Genomic DNA, 23,546 nt, shown 5'->3' on the forward strand with positions numbered 1-23,546 from the left:
GGATTGATTGCTCTCAAAATTTATTCGCTACATTTTTCTCCATAGAGTCAGTTTTTCTGCAAAATTTGGTCAAAACTGGATTTTAAAAAATGTTTTAGTTGACTGGTAAGTGAAATTTTGATCCAACCCTGTGGCCTTGACCACCGCTGTAGCACTGTAAATAAAAGAATAGCAGTAGTCCTTGGCTAACCTCTACCTTTCCAAGTGTAGTGAACATTGGATAAAAACTGTTACCCGGTATTTCACACACACACGCGCGCGCTCTCTGATCAAAACATAACATTTGCTTTACCTTCGCAGGTTTATAAAGAAAATGGCCGTGAACACAACATAAAAGTAACAGTATCATGCACGACATCAGTGAAAACGTATCATTGGGTCGAATGTAAAGAAAATCAGGATCCAGAGTGAGCTTGTGCCAAATTCTAACCCTTGCACTCTGATGGGCCTCTCCTAAAATGGAATAAAGTCATCAGGAATTGCCAATAATAAAACGTGAAAGACGTCCGCTGACTGAAGGCGTTCACTGTAAGCTTCCCATAATATGTATTAAGAATTTTCCACATACGGGACGATTATGTAATGTCCCAGATTATAATATCGCTTCATCCTTTAGTGGAACCATTATATGCCTCTTCCCTAATATTCTAAGGGGGTTGTACGGCTTCTAAGTGAGTATTCTTTTCGACTTCGAACGCAGTCGTTCACTCTTTCGTTATTTATCATTATGAGGTGGATTAGTATTTATGTCCACTGTTGTACAATCTTGGTACTTATTTATTCCTGTTTTCCCGCTGTTCATTCATCTTGTTTCCTGGCTTTAGATATGAATAAATAAAATATAAATAAAAATCATCTCCATCAATTCCTATATTATTTCATCTTACTTTATACAAGTAAACATCCATAATTATATACGTTACTTTTAAATCAATAGGTCAAATATTTTCACTAGTATTAATCTATATATGTAAGTTATCGGAAGTGTTGCGCTGAGAGCCTTCGTTGACGATTTTGTTATTTTTATATTCTTAAATCCCCTCACTAAACGTCTTTCATATTTTTTTGTAATACGGCTGCTGTTGTCATATTATTTTATCCAATACGGGAAAGACGTTTTATGCTGAGGGAATTAACATACACCCTTCATTATCTGCCTATTTTACTGTAGAAGAGGTCTTTTCAAAGCAGAATATACGAATATAACTGGAATGTCGTCCGCGTACTGAAGAATTAAAGCATATTTATAGCAGTATCAGCAGATATTATGTTTATTTCCATTGTTATCAGCTACTTAATTTTCCTCCAGCATCACTTTCGTCTTTGTCTTTCTAGATTTCATTTTCAATTGTCTTTGAAACGGAAAAGGTAAACACTGGGAAAGAAAAATGATCAGGGTAATCTTGGTTAATTCCCCTGAGCCTTGGCAATTTTCCCTTCCAGCGAGTCTTTTTCTTTCTTTTTTTTATTTTTTTTTTTCATCACCTCCACCTTCCCCACTACCACTGCTGGCTTCGTGAGCATTGTTAACAGGTACATTCAGAAAAAAAATAGTGTCGCGACCCTGGAGGAGAGGGAGAGGAGATCAAGGATGGGATAGAAACAGGGAGTGGAGAGATAAAGGAGAGTGGTGGGAGACCAAGGATAAAATGAAGAGATGTGGTGGAAAGAGATGTGAGAAAGAGTATTCTGAGTTGGAGGGAGGGCAATCAGCTGGCGGAGGACAGGGCAATGTGGAAACCATTTGTCTGTATCCGATTGATTGATTCTAGGCTGTAAGAGATATCTGAGGAAAAGAAGATGTTTCTCTGTTCATTTCGTTCCAAAGCGTCGTTGAGTTTCAGATATCAAAGTCCAGTGAACATGTTTAACCCTTTCAGTCAGATGAAATGTTTGCTACACTCATTTTGCACTAACTTGCTTTAGGTTTACCATCCTTCATTTTGAATACAGAGCTGTAACAAGGGATTCACACTAGGTTACGGTGGTAGTCATGAAGAAGTGCTTTGGGAAGGATGTTTAGCTCTAGTGTCGTCTTTTTCTAACACTGGGCTGCATGAAATAAGCTCCGAAGGGTGAAACTCATGATCATGTTCAAATAAAAGAGAATACTTGTTCCCTGCTCCGGCCAGGCTATTTTATTCAGCTGCAGAGAGATTTTTCGAATTGGGAGGGTCGGATGCAGTCTTATCAGTTCATCACAAAGATGCCTTCTTAACGGAAATCAAATCTTTGGAAGTCACAAAGTATACTGCAAAAATGACCATCGAACTGTAGGCGTTCATTCACGTGAAATATGTCTTATACAATGATTATGTCGTCAGTTCGGATTGTCAAAAGCCATAATCAGCAGTATTCAATTTGGCTGGAATCTCGATCCGGTCATTCGAAATCCTATATAATTATATATGATGAATTTATTGACACCTCCTTTATTTTCTGCCTTACGTTTTTCCACTATGGGTGTAAGTGAAATTTGATTAATATACAGCCAATTTAAGAAATGTTTCTCAGCTTTTCAAGGTATTCAACCCAGTCATTACAATAAAGTCTTTGCATCTGATTGTCTTTTATGAAACCAGATAAATGCACACACACACACACACACACACGCACACACACACACACAAAGAGAACATTAAGGAGGCTGCATCTTAATATTTCATTTTGCTAAGTTTCTCGAACTGAATTATATTGTTTCTTAGTAGGAAGAATTTTAAAGAATCATTATAATGAACACACACACACACACACACACACACACACACACACACACACACACACACAGTTTCCATTACTGCAGAGAAATACAGAAGACGTTCCGTTTATATAACTTTACGTTAGATAACTCTGGAAGCCGCATCTAAAGACCAAACGTTAGACAGAAAAAACTCATACATCAATGAAATGGTTACGTCAACACAGTTATGTAAGTAAACTTTGGGATACAAGAAAGAGCGTAGCTATTTTTCAAGCTTTGCAAAGGTCAACGTGAATATATAAACTGAAAACCATCAATATATAAAGATTTAGGTGGGCTCCTGTGCTTGTGTAATCTTTCCTTTTAGTTTTTAAGGCTGCCCCACCAGCATTACAATTTTTTTTCACCCTTCTGGTGACTGGTAAGTTAGCTAATTCTCATTCTCCTCTCCTCCCAGTTAGACTGGTACAGTAGGTCTGTACTTTTGAGCTGTGCTTTCCATTACTTACTGACATCTGGAGGATCCCTCTCACTGATCACCCTTAGGTGTGAAATGACACAGACGCGGCCTCCCAAGAGGAGCTTGAGAGGGTAATCTCAGAATTACGTGTCTAATCCAAGGTGTATTGTCTCATGCTTGTGTTTATCTCTTTCTTGCCACATTCCCTGCAAGGGGGAGTTGGTTACTATGGCGACGCCCCTGCTGCCTCTCCTCCTCTCAGAGGGGAGGTGCCTATGACGGACCCTGAACGGATTCACGAACTGACCGTCCCCAGACTGACTGACCCCAGAATCGCACCTCTCTTGACGTTAATGTAAACAATACATCGTGAAAATCTTGCTGGGCTACTAACTCAGTATGCAGGGAGTGTTTGGTTGTGTGTCATGCTGTTGAACCATCATACATCCAAAACTGAATGTTGCTTACACTGGAAGGGTGCTAACTCCCCTTCCTTAAGAGATTTGCACAGGTGGAAGGAAAAGAAGGAGGTCTGCACAGTGAAGGCAAAGAAAGGCATATCCCAGTACGATCCTAGGAAGAAGGTAAGGGAGTTCCACTCTACTCCCTATGAAGATGTCTCCTATGCAACAGCTGCTGTGTTCAGTCCCCTGATGTGCACTGTGGTGATGCAAACGGACCCAATCCCCAGCACTCTTGCCCCTTGCTGTGCTCCCACATATATATACTTCCCCTGTGAGATCCAATTCCCTTACTTATATACCTACTATTTCTTCCTATTCTAAAATTCCTGCTTCCACTTCAACTAAGCGGAAACAAAAGCCTGACAAGTCTAATAAGGTAAACCCCTTCCCCCCGGGTCATGTCCTTATGTCTTACCTACTCTAACCCCTATAAGGAAGAGGTAACTTTTCCTACGGGGAGTCTGGAGACATGAAAGTGGTACCATATAAGGTAACTTGATATGGAGAATCCATATCTGCCATCAGCTGACACCTGAGGTGGCGTCATCTAGCGACGACTTTAGTAAAAGTGCTTAATTTAAGCCTATTGAGACAAAAGTGGTCCCGTATTAGGTTATTTGACATGAAGAATCCAAATTTGCTGTCAGCTGACACCTATGATGGAGCCATGTAGCAGCAACTTTAGTAAAAGTTCTTCAATTAAGTTCATTGAGACAAAAGTGGCGCCACATAAGGTTATTTGACATGGAGAATCTAGGCGGGGGTCCCAGAGCAGTTCTACTCTTGTCTTCCTAAAGATGGAGTTTGGTAGGATCGAAATACAAGTAAATTAAAAATGAATAAATACATCAATATAAGTTAAGTACTATAAATATCATGCCCAACAGATTGGACAAAATACCCAGTTAATATTATGTACTCAGGAATGCACGCAATCTACATATATGAACAATACACGCGGCCATTGTAATCATCCACCAATATACACAGCCGCTAAATTCGTTCGACGAAAGTACCTGTACACTCGATCAAAAAACTAGCATCAAAACCTTCGCCTTTACAATCTGGGACAAAGGACGAAACGTATGGCAATAGAACTCAAAATTATCAGGTATACAAGCCACAACATCAATTTTATTCCTGGCAAAACGTAAACAGTTAGTTGAGAATTGTTCGCCTGAAGAAAAAACACGATAAGCAACAGCGCCCAATGTGAAACCATCGATCACCTGTGTAAAGATAGTTTTTTGATCGAATGTACATTTTCAGTAATACACAATTAGCAATATAAACACAGTCACTTTAAATCATCCAACATACACACAACCGCTTATAACCACCGAACAATATACACACAGTCACTAAATGCCAGTCAGCAGTACACTGCAATCACTAACAGGTACCCGAGAATATAATTATAGATGACAACTCTCGTAGGCCACACACTCTTCAACATACTATCAGTTACACCTGCCACCACCGCCATCACTACCAGTACCTTCCCCAGCACCACACTGCATCACACCTAACCATCTGACAGTATACACACATCACTGATAACCACACTATACACCCTCCAACATTCCATTCAGGCATCTCTGCCAGATGAATTTACTCGGCTACAAGGATATCTTGGGTGTGAATGACTTAAACCGGTCTCATTACATCTCATTCAGACCAATTTGTCTATACAGTATATGTATTATTTGTCTTCCGTCAGATGATTTTAGTCAGCTACAGGACAGCCCTTGAGATATCTCCATATATCCAATATTACACACAGTTCACAAACCACAGCCTCCCCCAACACCACTTTCCACACATTAATAACCAACCAATGATGAACCTGGTCACAGTAACTACATTGCATTACCAGTGCTCACTATTAACCGCGTAAACACACTCCAATAAGCCAGCAATTACTGCCAGCACTACCATCCAAATAACAATATCCACTTTACAGTATAAACGATGATCACAGAAACCACTCTGTACTATTCACTGTTACAATAAGCAATTAATAATACATACAAATCATAATAACCACACTACACACCCACCAATATACCAAAAACTTTTACCAAGGACCACAGCTGACAACAGAGCCTTCCCAACACCACCACCAGGTACGTCAGCGTTATTTACAGTCATAATAAACATAATACAGTACACACAGTTACTAACAGCCACACCACAAACGCTCCAATATGCCAACAATCACTGTCAACTACTACCTTGACCGTTGGAATACCGCCTTCGTCAGCGACACTCCCAAGTTTCTGCAATATATAGTCATGATAACTATAATATTATACACTCCATGTGCCAACGATTTATGCAAACCATCACCCTCTTGATACTTTTTCCTCCCCTATCACCTCCTTCAACACACAAGTTCCTCACGTATATTGACATTGATCGACTCTGTCAACAACAGAAGCGGGAGTTCCAAGGTAGTCTGAAAGTCTTGACGACTCTGACCAGATTTAGATTTTTTTTTCATTTTTTTTGGGGGGAGGCGGGCAAAAGGGAACTGGCGACCGTTTTGCGTGTGTGTGTATATTTTGGTTTATTTAACTTTTCTGTTCTGTGTGTGTGTGGGGGTGGTGGTGCTCAGCCTCAACATTTTCTGCTTGTGTGTGTGTGTGTGTGTGTGTGTGTGTGTGTGTGTGTGTGTGTGGTCTCACCGTCTGTGTAACTGTCACAATGTAAGAAGTGTCCTGTGAGTGTATTGTATTTATTATTTCTATTTTCTTGTTATTTGTTTTCCCGCATAATGTGCACAAACTTTTTTTCTTCTTTTGTCATAGTGTGTGTGTGTGTGTGTGTGTGTGTGTGTGTGTGTGTGTGTGTGTGTGTGTGTGTTTAAATCTCTTAGAAATGTGTAGCTTATATTTTCAGATGTTGGAGTGTCTGTAGAAGCGGCTCTGTCTGTCTCTAATGATTTCCAGACGCAAGTTGTTTCACTCTCGTAGACTGTTGCGCGGCCACACCACACATCACCCTCTCATATCATACCAAGCGAAATCACCCTCCCGTCACACCAAAGAAAGTTACCCTCCCACCACGCCACACAAAATCACCTCCCCGTCACACCACAGAAAATCACCCTCCCATCACAGCACACAAAGGGAGATAGTTAACAATGCTCTAAATATAGCCTCTTTGATCAAATGATTTATTCATTTTATTCTTGTTGACTCGGCAGGATTTTAAAGCGTCTTCTTTTTGTACCACAGATCACAGAGCAGATCACGATCTGGATCGGATCTGAATCCGGATTTTCTCCCTCCGATTCTTGGTAAAAAGAACAGCGCGGAACCATTTCAGATCAAAACAATGGCAGCGTCTGAGGTCGGTCCAGATTGTAATGCATTCCCACAGCTCTGCATGGCCCTACTTGCCATAGATGATGATGACGAAGAGGAGGAGGAAGCAAACTGCGTGGCCAGTATTAATTCTGTGATCACACTGATGACAGATATGATTCGGTAACTAGTGCTTGTTTCCGTATAGCAGTATGGGTGTCCTCTAAGCGAAAAGGGACTGATTATCCTAAAGATCATATTTATCTAAAAAAGGGATTTTTTTTGCCAGAACATGGAACAGGAATCAAATACTGTACTTCCAATACGTGTGCATAGTAGATGCTTAAGGCTTAGAATCATAATGGACCAGTGAAAAAAACATACCACCTATGACCATAATATACATCGCTGAGAACTAAAAGCACATCACTTTTTTCATTCATTCATTCATTCATTGCCAGACGCCATGTATCCCAGACGGGGTGGCCAATGGCTTAGAGTTAATTGTTTTACAGGGAGGGGCACTAATCCTCCACCAACCCCACTTGACACGTAGGGATGCCAACAGCATCTGGTGTTCCCAGGCGGTCACCCATCCAAGTACTAACCAGACCCAACGACCATAATATACATCGCTGAGAACTAAAAGCACATCACATTTGATTTATGTTATTATATCTCAGAAATCTGGTGGTATGATTCGTGAACATTATCTGAGGCAGCCGTCTGGGGGTTGCAGATACAAAGGAACGATATTTTAAATTTTGTTGTTTCATGCAGTACGCAAAGCTGAGACACAGGTGTCACATTAAGTAATGGGCAGACTTCATATTCTTTTGATAATCTTTAAGGACATTATAAGACCATCTTATTTTGCAGTATTCTGTTTTTCCCTTACCGCTACCTCTTCATGGGATTGTATAAGTATTTTCTGATTGCATGTTCAACTTTCAGTGCTTTTTATTTCATTTAAAATTAATGATAAGCTTTTAAAAAGGCATTTTTGGTTTTAGACAGATGCTATCTTGTCGTGCATGAAGACAGACAAAGGCCAGCTTAGAATGCCATGTTTAATTGAATAACCTTCATCATTGCTTATTTATCCCATGGTGACTCCAATTTCCATAACTTTATTTATTCAAAACTAGCCTAACCAAGCTTGGTTTATGCCAGCTTTACCAAACATTCCCAGCTTAACACGATTGACCCCCTATGTAACCGTATTGTCCTTGTTTATTGATGGATCTTCATTATGCTTGAAAAGGCTGCTTTCTGCACCTTTGCAAAGTCATTGCATCAGCTCTATAGTAGGAAAAATTTTTTTGAAGTGGTCATATGTCTACATAAGGACTACTATTTTCTTAAACTTATTTTTTTCAGATCTCATGGGAAACACAACCCTTCATTTTCTCAGTTCTTCGATTCCATTGATGAATTGGAATTCTTCCAGCAACTTCGACTTTCAAGAGCTGCCTTTGACCATTTGTACAGCCTTCTCGAAGTCCACGAACAAGTAACAGCTGCCAGAAGTGGAAAAGAAAAAATACCGTTGTTAGAGCGGCTACATGTGACACTGTGGTACTTGGCAAATAAAACAACTTTCCGGGAAACATCTGTCCAGTTCAGACTTTCTATCAGTTTAACACATAAAATTTTTTATTTGACAGTAAGACAGATCCTTGACGTAACATACAAAATTATTACATGGCCAACTAATATAGAGGAAACTGCTAGGGAATTTCAACGTATTGCAGGTTTCCCAGGTGTCATTGGGGCCATAGATGCAACACATATCCAAATTTGCCCCCCAAGCACCCAACACAATGAATACCTTGACCGGACAATAAAACACAGTGTCATTCTTCTTGCTGTGTGTGATACAAAGAAGAAATTTACTTACATATCTACTGGTTATGCAGGAAGTATTCATGACAAGAGATGCTTCTCACTCACAGCTTTAGGCCAGGCTGTGTCATCAGTTCCCAATGAATATTTTCCTAGGCCTGATATCCATATTGTGGGAGATTCTGCCTTCACATTGCAGTCTGGTTTAATGGTTCCTTTCAAGGATTTTGGCACCTTAACTAATGGCCAGTTGTTATACAACCATAAACTTTCTAAAACCCGATGCATTGTGGAAAATTCATTTGCATTCTTAAAAAATAGATTCAGGTGTTTGATGAAACTGGAAGTTGATCTGGTTAATGTCATGCCCATCATTGTAGCCTGCTGTACCTTGCACAACATAGCTTTGTCGCATCAGGACTATCTGCAAGAGTCACTTACCCATGAGAGTTTGGACAGTGGCAGCAGTAACTTTGCTGTGGCTGATGTGCCAATAAACCCAAATGCAGCTGCAAAGCGACTAGCCATTTGCAGTATGTTCTAAAAATGTGCCAAAGTTTGCTGAAACTGAGTGGTTGGTGTGGATATGAAGATGAACCTGGGCATGTGTGACCTTCAACACTGTTTTATGGGTGAGATATCCAGAGAGTGACTGTATGTACTAGAAATGATAGTTGTTAGTATGTTGGATGTGTGAGTGTACTGTAACTGATTAAAAAATGAGAGAATGCAGATTAGAGTTTCATACTCAAAAATTCTGTGATATTAAGTGTCCTTGTTTAGATAAAAGGTGAAGGAATACAGTAAAATTTGTTAAGAGCCAATTTCTTTTATTACTCTCCAGACTGCATTATTACAACATTGTTTTCAAAGACTTAATCTTTCACATTCAGTACCTCTTCTACACAATTTGATGTTATAAATTTCAAATAAACACATCTACTTCTTTGAACCAGGACCTTTCCAAAATTAATCAGTGGGGACAAACAAATCTGGTCTCATTTAATGCTCTGAAAACTAAATACATTAATTTCTCCAACATAAGGAATCCCTCAGACTCTCACATAATTTTTAATGATGTCCAATATTCCTATATCCTTGGTATTTCCTTCCTCCATTCAATATTAAATATATATATATATATATATATATATATATATATATATATATATATATATATATATATATATATATATATATATATATATATATATACACACTATATTTGCAGTGGTTTCCTGTCACTCCATACATATTTACCACATAATCTACATATTAATACTGAGTCCATTGTAAATAAATAAATATATATATTTCATAAAATATACACCTTCCTGGTGAATATATATTAAAAACACACATATATATGTATGCCAGTAAATATCACATGTAACATTGCACAAATCTTTGGTAGTTAAATGAGAAATGACTAAACAAATGTCCATGCTTAGTAGTGCTGACTTGAAAATGTTATACAAGAATACATATCTATCTATCTATAGCCCGATGCCCTAATCCCGCAAAGGGTGGCAGCAGGCATTATAACTCGCTTGAAATTTCATTCATTCATTCACCATTCATCATCCAATCCTACGTTGCCCCATGAGAAGCGAAGGAGCTTGTCACTCAGTCTGGTCACCCACAGGCAGAAGCAATACAACAAGGCTTGTTGAGAATAACATTATAACTCACTTGAAATTTCATTCATTCATTCATCAACAATCCTACGTTGCCCCATGAGGAGCGTAGGAGCCCGGGGCTAGGCAACTTGGTCCTGACATTTAAGATGAGAGTAACCTTCACTCATCCCTGAGTGACATTACGTGAGCAATAAACCCCAACCACCCCTTGGATAGAAACGTTCACCGGCCCAGTCCGACTGGAGCGCCGTAATTACCCACTAAACCACCAGGCGCCAAAAATTTGGTTGTGTTGTTACCACCCAGTGTAGTATATGGTGTCCTGGTATAGCTACAGGAAACCATTTACTATGCTGGGTGGTAATCATACAACCAAGTTTTGCCACCTGGTGGTTTAGTGGGTAATTATGGCGCTCCAATCGGATTGAGCCGGTGAAGGTTATATCCAAGGGGTGGTTGGGGTTTATTCCTCATGTAATGCCACACAGGGATGAGTGAAGAAGGTCACTCTCATCTTAAATGTCAGGACCAAGTTGTCTAGCCCTGGGTTCCTACGCTTCTCATGGGACAACGTAGGATTGGATGATGAATGAATGAATGAAATTTCAACTGAGTACAGGATGAGTTTCTTCTTTCTGAGATCCGTTATGACTCGTCACTACTGTCGCGATCTCTCTTTCTCGATCTTTTCCGTTTCCCATCATCACGGCCCCACCTGCTTTCTTGAAAGTCATTAAATCTTTTTAATTGTTCTAACACTCCAGCTCTAAATCTTTGCTTTCTTACTTCTCTCACTTTCGACAATTTAACTTGCTGTTCCATCAAGGACAAACACCTCTCCATAAAATCTCTCATCTGTTTATTATGAGATGAGGGTGTGATCCTCTGCCCCACATCCAGCCTTCGTCTCCGGACTCCCGATGAAGGTGTCTCCCTAATTTCATTTTGGGGCAGTACTCCAGTTCTTGGTACGTGTTGTGACGGTCCCGGGATTCCCTCTGGCAGTCCAGGGAGGTCATTTTCACTTGGCCCTATTGGCTGTCCTTTGGCCAAAGAGCTTTGCTGTATCTCCCCCCTTTCTTGCAGTGTCGACTTTGCGGCCCCTGGTTGCCAGGTGTTCTGGGAAATGTATGAGTGTAAGACCTTTATGACAATGAAGAAACGTGAAGTGCAAGAGTGGAAATGGGACTGTAAAGGAATATACATGAGTTATAGAGTAGACTGGATAGGACACACACATTCAACAAAAACTATCATGTCCGAATATACCGTACCATTTAAAGAATAATGTAACGTATTGTGTTACCAGATGCTCTATAGACTATAGATGTATGGGTGTGAAGGGCGTATAACTCTGGAACTGAGGCTATTATGGTTGTATATAATCAAACCAGTTCAAATTTGATACCAATGCTGAAGAATATTGGTATTACTATGAACAGTGAGGGAAAAAATGAAAATTGCTATAAAGTGCAAACACGTAATGTAATGACTTAAATTCAGTATAATACCTTCTTTTGTCCACTATCAAAAATGTTGACAGGGCTCATGGCATGATTTCCATGCAGTATCCCATGAATTTCATCAAAATATGGTGGTTTGGGTATATGGGCTGCCCCTGTTGTCCGCATGTTGTCTAAAAACTTCTTATACATTCGTAGAAGATTCTTCCATTTTGTGTTGCACTGCTGCCATGAAATGGTATTCTGAAACTAAATAAAATCAAATTACTATCACAAGGAATGTACTGTAGAAGTAACAGTGCCAACAAAATCTTATATTTTTCATATGCAATAGATTTTATAGGGTTTTAAATCATTGTTAAAATTTTTTAGAATATATATATATATATATATATATATATATATATATATAGTATAGAGTTTCAGAGGCCTCCTCCTCCTTTCTTTTATATCTGTTCTATTGGACCTCCAAGAGTCTGCTGGTAGGTAGCTATTATAATTTAACCTATGTGAGTTACCAAACAAACATAGCTAATTGAGGTGCAATACTTAAGAGAGCTACATTAAACATCTTCAGGATAATGAAAAAGGTTGGACACAATGGAAGACTGCGAGATTCACACATGGTTCCTTTCTTATTGCCATCCGAACTGGCTGCATTCCCCCCTCCCTGCCCCCTTGGACCATTGTCATCATCTACTCGACAAAAAGTAAAAAAAAAAAGTTACAAGTCATACAGTACCTTCCTACTGAGCTCATTGGCTATGAACTCCCAGATCTTTTTCTTTTTCGTAACTTTATCTTGAATCAGGCTGTAATTTTCTTTAATCAATATTAAAAAAGCATCAACAACCACAGGCTGCCACAACTTCTCACGGTCACTTCCTGTGGACAGCTGGCTCTCATCTGGTAAACTCTGGTAACCTATTTTATATAACAATTAGAACAAAAGCATAAGTTACAGAAACATGTGAAGTTTATCAGGAAATGCAGTAGCTAAAGCAAAAGCAAGCAAGCTTTGGTGGGCAAAATGTTTCATACTGAATTACTATTTATCTCTTGCTTTCAACTTGCATGCCAAATAAAATTAACAGTTTCCCTCTAAGTGCCAAAAGTAGCAAGAAAATGTAGTGTAAATGATAGACAACAAAACCTATTTTATATAGCAATTAGAACCAAGGTATAAGTTACAGAAACATGTGAAGCTTATCAAGAAATGCAGTAGCTAAAGCAAAAGCAAGCAAGCAGTGGTGGGCAAAATGTTTCATGCTGAATTATTATTTATCTCTTGCTGGCAAAAGAAAAGAACAGTTACCCTCTAAGTGCCAAAAGTAGAGAGAAAATGTTGTGTAAACGATAGACAACAAACTGTAAAAAAAAAAGCCAGAGGCATTATAAGATACAGTGGATGAAATATCCTATGTTTTTTCTATACACAACATACTTTCAACAATCTCTTCTGATGGGGCTGGTGCAGACTGTTCCTCTGGTGATGGTGGCTGAGATGGAGAGGGCAAGACTTCCACAACAGGGTGAACCTCTTGGTGCACTATTGCATCGTGTGCATAGTCAAAAGTCTTCGCAATGTTCACAGGAGAACCTGATGGAGTGAAGACAGTGTTTCTATTGAAAAAGCACCAGTTAAATATTTTTGCATTCCAGGAGAAAATAAGTCAACAGCCCCGCTCACACTCCTTCAGTCTAGGTCACAAAAGCTGAATATTTACTACGGTAAATACAGGTAATTACTGTTTATGAAGGAAAAACGTCAGTAAAAAGGGAGATCTATAATGTGTCAAAAGGAAACTTATTAGCTGATGAGTTATGCTGCATTTTCTTAAGCATGGGTGAAAGTGCAGGAGAGGTCCCATGCATAAAATGTACAGTTTATCCCTCTAGAAAATATACTGTTATTAGCCATGTGATACCTTTAAAAAATTGCATGAAGGACTGTTTTAAGATATCAACTTAACCACCAGTTTTACAAGCAAACCGTGGCAAGCAGCCACCTGTAATGTCAGACCTTGTCAATTCGGCTACATAGTACGGTAAATTCATCACTAACCATTTGTCCCAACTAACCTAACCTAAGGTAATATGACATAGCCTAGCCTAACCAAACTGAATCCAACCAAAGCCAAGTTAATTAAATCTAACCAAAGTAACCAGAACGGTTTAGGGATGAGTTTCGGGTCCACTGCCCTCTGTTGCATGTCACTATCAACGTCAAGAAGCCTAAATTTGTATTATGGAGTAACACATTATATTTGCAGAATTTCGAAGCCATGCATGAATTATACAATTTATATGGTAAATATTTCCTTGACTGACGTTTCCTATTTGTTTTTTGTTTTCTTCCATTTTTGTGTAAGTTCATTTGAGTGTTTTGAGGCCTCACTTGTTGTGCACATGAATAATAACCATATGACTATGACAATAATCTGATCACAAATATTATTAACGGTGGAAAAGACTGGCCTAATCAAAGTGTTTAACTAAACCTAACCTCACCTAACTTAACTGTACCTATAATTTAACCTATCCTAACCTAACCCAACCCAGCCTAACCTAACCCATCATCCAGTTGGGAAGTTGGGAATCAAAATCAACATTTCAGTATGTTGAGCAAGATTCGGTAATTTTCATTTTGGCACAAGAAAAATCATACAGGCATACAATAATATTTTACAGCACAAATCCACTGGGTACGGGAAGACTGCCCACTAAAGAAATGACAATAAAGGAAATAAATACCATTTTTAGTGGCGTTAAACTGATCCTGCCAACTTTCCATACATAAAAAATGAACTAACAGGGCAAGAAATTTAGGTGATACATATAAAACATCTATAGCAAAAGTACCCAAACATTTTGAATGAAATATTGAAGAGAACATTCCCTAACATACAATGAAAATTTGAGTACTACAACACTGCAATATATCACTGCTTATATTTACTAGTGCTGTCCTTCAGTTATAGCCTACCTGATGTCCGTAGTTTTCTTTTTATTTGCAAGAACGGTAAAACTTCTGCAAACGTACTTCACCTATTCATCAGCAATCCCACACGTGTTGCTCATGCTGCCTCACATTGTTTCTGGGTCTCTACAGTTTTATTCACACGTTACTACTCTAATCATGACATATTTGGATACTTGCCATATAAATCTGTCAGGAGACGCCATTATATAAATAATAGAAGGTCTTCGTTGCCTTGAAACTGAAGAGAATTCCTCGAGGAGCTAGGAGGGTGCAGAGTAGAACTGTTTACAACCTCACCGTGATCTTGGTCTGGAGACGGGTTCACAGCAGATCACGGATTCTGCTGAGTCATGGCCAATAGATCCTAGGATCAGGATTCAGTGGCTCAAATAGAACATCGTCTGACTATGGATCTGTGGCGTGATCTGTGATCTGAAACGGATTCCCACAAAAAGAAGAGGCTTTTATACACTTTCGGACCAACTTCGAATCACGGGGGGAGGGGGTTAGACGTAGTTTTTACTGACCCTGTCACTACAAAATACCAAGGATAAAATAATAAAAGGATTGAATCATCATAATATATCAAATGATTTAGGGACTGAAAATGAAAACAAATTCGATTAGGCTAAATGAGATACAGCTCTTACGATGGAAAATTTACTCTCTCATGGTCCCGAAAACCATAATATTCTGCCTTATCTATCTCCAGACGATTATACTCAGCTGAGTGAGTCGTAGAAGCCTTAGTGCCTATACAAGCTAACAGCCTAACTTTGTCCATCCAAATCAAGCGCCAACAGTAGCCTACCCAAACCCAGCCTTACCAAAGCAGCCACGACGTTACTGCTGTTGACTGAATACGACAAGGGAGAAAGGCATTCGCCAAATATGCAAGTCATAATTTACAGAGAGAGAGAGAGAGAGAGAGAGAGAGAGAGAGAGAGAGAGAGAGAGAGAGAGAGAGAGAGAGAGAAACATTTGAAACCACAAAAAAATCAGGAGAGAGAGAGAGAGAGAGAGAGAGAGAGAGAGAGAGAGAGGGCTCTTGAAACCACAAGATAATGTGGAAACTGAAACCACAAAAAATCTGGAGAGAGAGAGAGAGAGGGAGGGGGGGAGGCTAGTGTCATATTAACTGTTATATAATGTCTATCTATCTATCTATTGCCAGACGCCTCAATCCCGTTTGGGGTGGCCACAAACAAATCGCCTCCAAGTCGCCCTGTCCCCCGCCATTTCACTGCCCTGCTCCCAACTCACACCCCCCTCTCTCATATACCTCTCCACCCCATCCCTCCATCTCATCCTCGGCCTCCCCCTCCCTCTTCACCCCGCCACCTCACTCACATACACTCTCTTCGTCAGTCTTTCACCCTCCATCCTCTCCACATGGCCAAACCACCTCAGTGTGTTCCTCATAACGCTTCCTATCACATCCACATCCACACCACAACGCTCCTTTATATCCTCATTCGTCAGCCTGTCTCTCCATGTGACTCCACAGGCTCCTCTTAAATAACTCATTTCCACTGCTCTCACTCTTGACTTGTGTCCTTCCAACAATATAATGTAATAAAGCTATTACAATTAACATATGCCCTGGTACCTTACACACACACACACACACACACACACACACACACACACACACACACACACACACACACACACACACACACACACACACACACACCATAACACAAGATGGCATTGGTTATCGACCAATTGTGGTGCTGGAGAGGGACGCCTTCATGTGGTAGCACTGATATAACCATGCGGCACCACTGCCTGATTAAACAAACACTCTTTATCTACCCTACCATTTTCCCGATAGCAAGAGGATGATCTGCAGCAGGAGAGAAATATCAGCCTGCATTCCACAAGGCTCAGGTTTCACATGAGTCTGGGACTATTACTACTACCCTTCTGGCTGCTGAAGATAGTCTATTAGCCAGCTGGTGAACCTGGAAACGTTGAGTACAGTAAGGTTTTATGTTTGGAATGCAGTGCATACATCCTATGGATGCAGAAACTGCTGGATGCTATTTCGCATATGTCGAGCAATTTGCATAATTGGCATAATTAGCATATTCATATAGTCTTCCTTATTTAACCGCCTAGAAAGTTCCTATGGGCGTCTACACCTAAGTTTTAAGTTCTGAATGATGTAAAACTGCAAGATGCTGCTTGCATATTTCTATTATTTTCCATAATTTGCCTAATTGGCATGTTAATTAGGTCATGTCACGAAAAAATGAATATATTCTCTGTCTGATCGAATATGTTTTAAATCAAAGCAAAAGTCGGTTGTGAATCTAATATTCTAAATGTATCATTGTTCTTTGAATCAACAATTAGCACTGCGCACAATGTTGTCGTGGATATGGTCTGACTGGAGAGAGTCAATACGAGTTTTCATCTTCATGGTCAATGTCACTCCTTTCCATATCCTGATCTTCCTCATCTCCCTCGTCATCATCCATTTGTGTTGAGTGCTGAAGCATTCCTCCCATCCTTCACACAAGCAGTAGTTGGTGCATGATAGTCCGTTCCCAAACAACTGCTCCTCCCGCTGCATGCCTTCCCCTTGGCTTGGTAGTTGCAGCTTAAAGCGTCCATTAGCTGTTCAGGTGCTATGGTATCCCTAAACAGCACTGGCATCGCTTCATTGTCAGCATCAACTTTCCAAGCGTAGTCAGTAATCTCGACAGAAGGAGGGCTAGCCTTGGCTGCAGCCTTCCACAGCATGATCTGAGAATGCGTTCGCTGGATGTGAAAGGCCAGGTTATTGTTTGTTGGGGGAAGGGACTTCAGTGGTGGTGGGTTTTTACACTTGCAAAATATTTCATGCCTAGCACCATTCAGGGAAGCGCATTTCTTCTGGCCATAGAGGGCCAGAAATAAAGCTGTACCTGTTTCCATCAGGTCATACTGGGTGGCATTCTCTTCTTCTAGAACTGTGTCCAATCCAGGGATGTCATTCTGAAGGAGCACTCTGAGGGCCTTCACATTTGGGAAGGACACGGTGTCGCATCCAGAGAGAGCATGCATACACAAGATGCCTTTGCATTTCTCCCCCAGCTTGGTTATGTCGAGCACCGATCTGTCCCATTTCTCCATTTGAACTCGGCCTGTCAACCCATCTTTCCAGCACCAGTACACAAGCAGGACAAATACACCCCTGTCGACACTAAGAATGTGCACAGTCAGGGCTCCCCCTGACGCAGCATGCAGTATGTAGCTTATGAGAGATATGTCTGCTTCATCATGCATCACAATACTGTCGGCTCCGCTCACAAGTTCAATGTTACCACCAAGGTCATGAGTACAGAGTAGTTGGAAGAGCTGCTGCTTGTTATCCTTGTTCTTCATGATTGCTTCGCGACCAGGTAGAGGTGAGGCCAAAGTCAACTGGTATGCAGTTGATCCTTCCCCAGCTCTCCTGTGCCTCTCACGATTCTTTGCACTGATACCATCGTACCAATCAAAAATAATATAGGTCTCTACTTTGTAGTTGACCATACGATTTTTCATTCCGTCATCAAGATCACCAACTGTTCATGACGATGGCCAGACAATATGGTAAAGCAGTTGCGAGGCATCCACCAGCAGAATATCCGGAGGAGGATTGTTCTATACGACAACACCAAGACGTTTGACCAGCAGGGACTTGTTACTTTTTCTGAGGCAGCCTTACTCGTCGAAGAGTGATGGAGGCACACGGCACAGCTCTTGCTGGAAGACAACAGAGAAGTCGATGTTCCTTTTTTGTCCAATCACCAGGAAACGAGCGAATATAGCTTGCAGATGATAGACTATTCTGTTTTTCAGCCTCACACCGCACTTCAGTTACCTGCATGGTCTTCACCTTCTTGATGGCCTTGTGGAAGCCATCACAGAAGGCTGCAGCGAACTCTTTCTGCATCTTCTGGCCAATCTGGACCGCATCCTGGACATTAATGTCTTTGTCTGATGCCACTCGTCCATTGACAACGTTGTACAAGGATGGTGATTGAGTAGTGAGTGGACGAGAATGCTTTCAAAGTTCATCCAATATCCTCTGCCGGCCTTCTCCATCCAAAGCACGCCTCTTTTCACCTTCTTTGTGTTTAGCACGTGAACCAGAGGTTTCTTCTACAGGGCTGTACATGTCATCCAGAGCCATGGAGAGTTGTGATCAGACACTGAATGATTCAGTCCAGACAGCAGTTTGTTCAGCGTTGCAGTGGAATGTTCCTGACTTCTGTCTTGACCCTTCTAACTAAGCGGTCAACATCATCATCAACATCAGAAGCTTCGAACAGCTTGACCGGTTTCAGAGTCTTGCCGACAAACTTTCAATATCCAACAATCGAGGAACTGAATGCAACACGACAATATCCTCACCAAAATGCCCAGTCAAGTGCACAAGCATTTGATTTCTCGTAAGCTGATCTGCATTTTGAGTGCAAACATCATGCAACTCAGCAACTGTCCACGTAACTGACACACTGGCTTTCTTATGATTGATCACAGACTTAAACGAATCATCCACAGTGGGTTACAGGATTCAGACCTGGTTGAGTCGATGGGTATCTTTCTGAAGTTATTGTAACACTTATTATGATACTTAGCATCTGCTGCGGGTTAATCATTTGGAATGCCATTGACAATACTGTGCGCTACTCTAGACCAATCATCTTGGCGTTCATCACAAATGTCAAGTATCACCTGCTTGAAAGTGGGCTGACCAGGCCTTTTTTCAGTCTGACACTGACTTACAGGTTCCCATCTTTTTGGATTTTGGGGGTCTTTTGGTTCGCAGATGTGGCCACAGAATAGTCAATCTCTTTTGATTACAAACTCAGGCACATGAGAACGGCTAATTCGTGCAGGAGGCTCACCATTCAGTGGCCAACCACTGGACTTTCTTTTGGTACCTACAGTCGTTTTTTTTTTTTTTTCCTTAGCTGACGTAAATGTCGGCAATTGACATCGCCCACTAGACTTAGCAATCATAAACAAGGGTTGCCATTCGTACGATAATTATCGTACATGTACGATTAAATTGCCTCTGGTACATGTACGATACTTTTTCTTATTATCGTACGTTCTGTACGATAATTCTGTTTTATGGCATAAGAGTTTCAATAAAAAATTATAATAAAAAAAGCCTTTTCATCAGGAGTAAATCTTTTCCATAGATAGTATGTTACCTGTAAAATGAGAAGTCGTAGCTTTCCTTAGTGCACGTGGGGAAATTGTGTTCATGAGATAGCTAGGCTTGTTGTACTAAACGAAATATACAGGCACATTTCGAGTCATATTGACGGTTGACTGTTACGGTTTGATATTCGTCAGTCGTCACTGTGAAGTACTATACAGTATAAAATAAATATTTTGATAGCAAGAAAGAATTACCTAAAAGTATCTTGTGTAATCAGTGATTTGTAAATAGTGTAGAGGAATTGTTTATTTCGTTTAATAAATTTTGATGAATTTAATTAACTTTTCCAACGGCCATACCACGTTGTGTACACCGCTTCCCGTCCGATCAGCAAAGTTAAGCAACGTTGGGTCTGGTTAGTACTTGGATGGGTGACCGCCTGGGAACACCAGATGCTGTTGGCATAACGTTCTCCCTACGTGTCAAGTGGGGTTGGTGGAGGATTAGTGCCCCTCCCTGTAAAACAATTAACTCTAAGCCCTTGACCACCCCGTTTGGGATACATGGCGTCTGGCAATGAATAATTAACTTTTCTAAACCGAATACTGTTATATAAACCTTAAATGATACTTGCTGTATACTGTATTTACAGTAGCCATTACGTATGCCGAAACATGAATTTCCTTTTTTTTTTATATATATTACATGAGGCTAATGCTGTTTATATAAATTTAAGACACCATTGAAGACATGCTGTGTTGGTAAGAACTCCATCATTTATTTTATCATCATCATATTACTAGAGCGTAGCAGAAAAAATATATACGATAATTTTCACAGGCATCCGATATATTTTTACGATAATTTGGGTGGAAAAACGATAAATTTGAAACATCAGTACATAACTCCATCAAAAAAATCTGGCAACCCTATCATAAACATTATCACTCGCCTTCGGAGTTCGGACAGTGCTGCCGTCAACAGCTCTCTACACTGTACTCAATTCTGTATGATCCTTGCTGATTTCGGTATTATTTTGCGTATACACATAATTTGATAAGTTGATAGGTTTAAATAATTAGGCACTTATTTAGCCAAGGATGGTTCTTTGAACTTTGAATTCGAGGAAAGGTTAAAGAAGGCTAATCAGGCAATGGGAATGCTTAAAAATATTTGGAATAATAACAATTTCTCTGTGCATACAAAAATCAAACTTTATAAGGTAATGGTTAGGAGTATCTTAATTTATGGACACGAGTCTTGGTACAGCACAGTGACTATGGAAAATAAATTCTTGGTGTTTGAAAATAAAGCACTTAGAAGAATATTAGGAGTTAAGTGGTGGGAAAGGATACCAAATAGTAGAATTAGAGAAATAACGGGAGTGCAGCCGATCGATGAATATGTTAGGTTCTCACGATGGAAGTGGCTAGGACATGTGTATAGGAGACAGGGAATAGTACGAGGTACACCAGGGTGGGTGGCACCTGGTAGGAGAGGTAGAGGAAGGCCAAAAGAGACGTGGGTGAGGACAATGAGACGGGAAGCTGGAGATCAGTGTTGGGGAGATCTTGAGGAGTTAGCACAAGATAGGATGTGGTGGTGTGAGTTCATCGAGGCCCTATGCATCCCCGAGGGTGCCACAGGAAATGATTATACACATAATTTTCACATACGTGTTTTCACTGTCACTTACCTAGTCAAACTAGTTCGGTAAATATGCGCGGATTCTTGATCTCATTTAGTATTTCAAAAGGATAACATGTCCTGTCATTCCACTCCAGCCCACAGCGTTCTTTCCTTAGTGAAAGCAGCTAATGCAGCAACCAATCATGCCTGGAGAATCGCTGAACAACAAGGAGTAACAAAAAAAAAAAAGTTGAAGTATGACTAATACATGCATCCCTGTCACATCGTGGTGGATACATGAGTCTGAACGAACAGGCAACGTTTAAAATTTTCACGATCTACTGGGCACGGAGTTGCCACATATTATAATATTGGCATATTAAAAATTAGCTGGGGGCCTTTAAGGCAATAATAAAACGACAGTTACTAATGAAACATATAATTATATTGTATACTCTTACGGTTGTGAGGGGAGGGAGCGGTTTTGAGAGAGAATGGTAGGTGTTGAGGTTGGAAGAGGAAGTGGAGAGAAGGGTGGGAGGCAGGGAGTGGGTGTCGCTCGTTTCCCGCCAATAGTGGGATACGATACATTTCAAAATATTGCACAGGCGCTAACTTTGGCAGCCAGTTTTCCTTTTATTTGTATTTTTTCCCTGATTTACGTATACTGAAGTATTTTTTTAATTCTTATTTTCCTTGTATAATGCAGATAGGAATTAACATTTCTTCACGTTAGCTCAATGTATTTACAATTGATTCGAAATCCATCGTCACCTCAGTCATAAAATCAGACACTAGAAATGCTGATATTTATTCACGTTAGCTCATTGTATTTACCACTGTTAATATGAAACAAAATCCATAGTCATCTCAGTCATGAAAGATGATTCAGTAAGCGCTTCTGGATGACCAAAAACGCAAGCCTCGTCGCGGAGATATTTATGCACCTAATTTTTTAAATCGTTTGTTTTCTTTGCATTTAAGCTTAATAAACATTTTTTCTTTTGCCTAGATTGCTCCTACACTTATTCATAACCATCATAAGTGAGTGACAATGCTTGGAATGTGCTTGTGCCTGGAAGGATTTGTATGGAAATAAAGAGATTCTGTCTTTCCTTTCCAGCTCAGGTGGTTTGATGAGAATTGCCGACATTTACGTCAGCTGGAAAAAAGCCGACTATAGTACGTTTCTAGACACAGATGTATATGAACTGTAGCATGATTTGTGGCTCATCACTGATGCATTTTCGCCGTCTGATGCAAGTATAGACTAAAGTTTTTCATGGATTCCATCATCACGGTCTTGTCTTCTGCCGATGAGTGTCCGTAATCCGGTTACCCCACATCTTTTTAACTCCTTTCCTCCACAGGATGCAAAGAAGCACTGCATAGCCATATTACTATGCAGGACCTGCAAAACAAAATATTCTAGTGCATTTGATTATAATATAGTCTGAAGGTGGTTTGAAAAAGACAATAATTATTTAGTATTTAGTGATTTGAGCAATTAATATGCTCATCATGTCAATTATGCAAATTGCTCAACATATGCAAATTAGCATCCATCAGTTTCTGCATACTTAGGATGTGTACATTGCATTTCAAACATAAAACCTTAATGTACCCAACACATCCAGGTTCACTATAAGCCATTATAGTATACTAAGAGGCTAGACTATGACAGTCCAGATTATTTAATTTATTCCTATGAGACCACCAAACATCCCAGTCAGTGTTCTACCAACCGAATCTCTTACGACCACCAACTGGAATCGATCCACGGCTAGTTATGATACATGAAATAACAACAAATTCCCGGAAAACAGATGGATATGTAATAAATGCCTTTAAAAATTTATGATTTTATCACTTTAATCTGCACAGTTAATGATAATTCTTTAACC

The 23,546-nt window shown here is 40.0% G+C and overlaps 1 non-coding gene across 1 annotated transcript; it reads left to right on the forward strand.

Annotated features, from left to right (window-relative positions):
- Positions 1-20,358: 20,358 nt before the first annotated feature.
- LOC145408864 (5S ribosomal RNA) lies at positions 20,359-20,477 on the forward strand. The gene has a single exon (XR_013898987.1). It is a non-coding gene; the product is annotated as a 5S ribosomal RNA (ribosomal RNA).
- Positions 20,478-23,546: the final 3,069 nt, after the last annotated feature.

Source organism: Coenobita brevimanus, chromosome 8, assembly GCF_032717465.1.
Source record: "Coenobita brevimanus isolate Jiangsu-jjx chromosome 8, ASM3271746v2, whole genome shotgun sequence".
Lineage (NCBI taxonomy): Eukaryota > Metazoa > Arthropoda > Malacostraca > Decapoda > Coenobitidae > Coenobita > Coenobita brevimanus.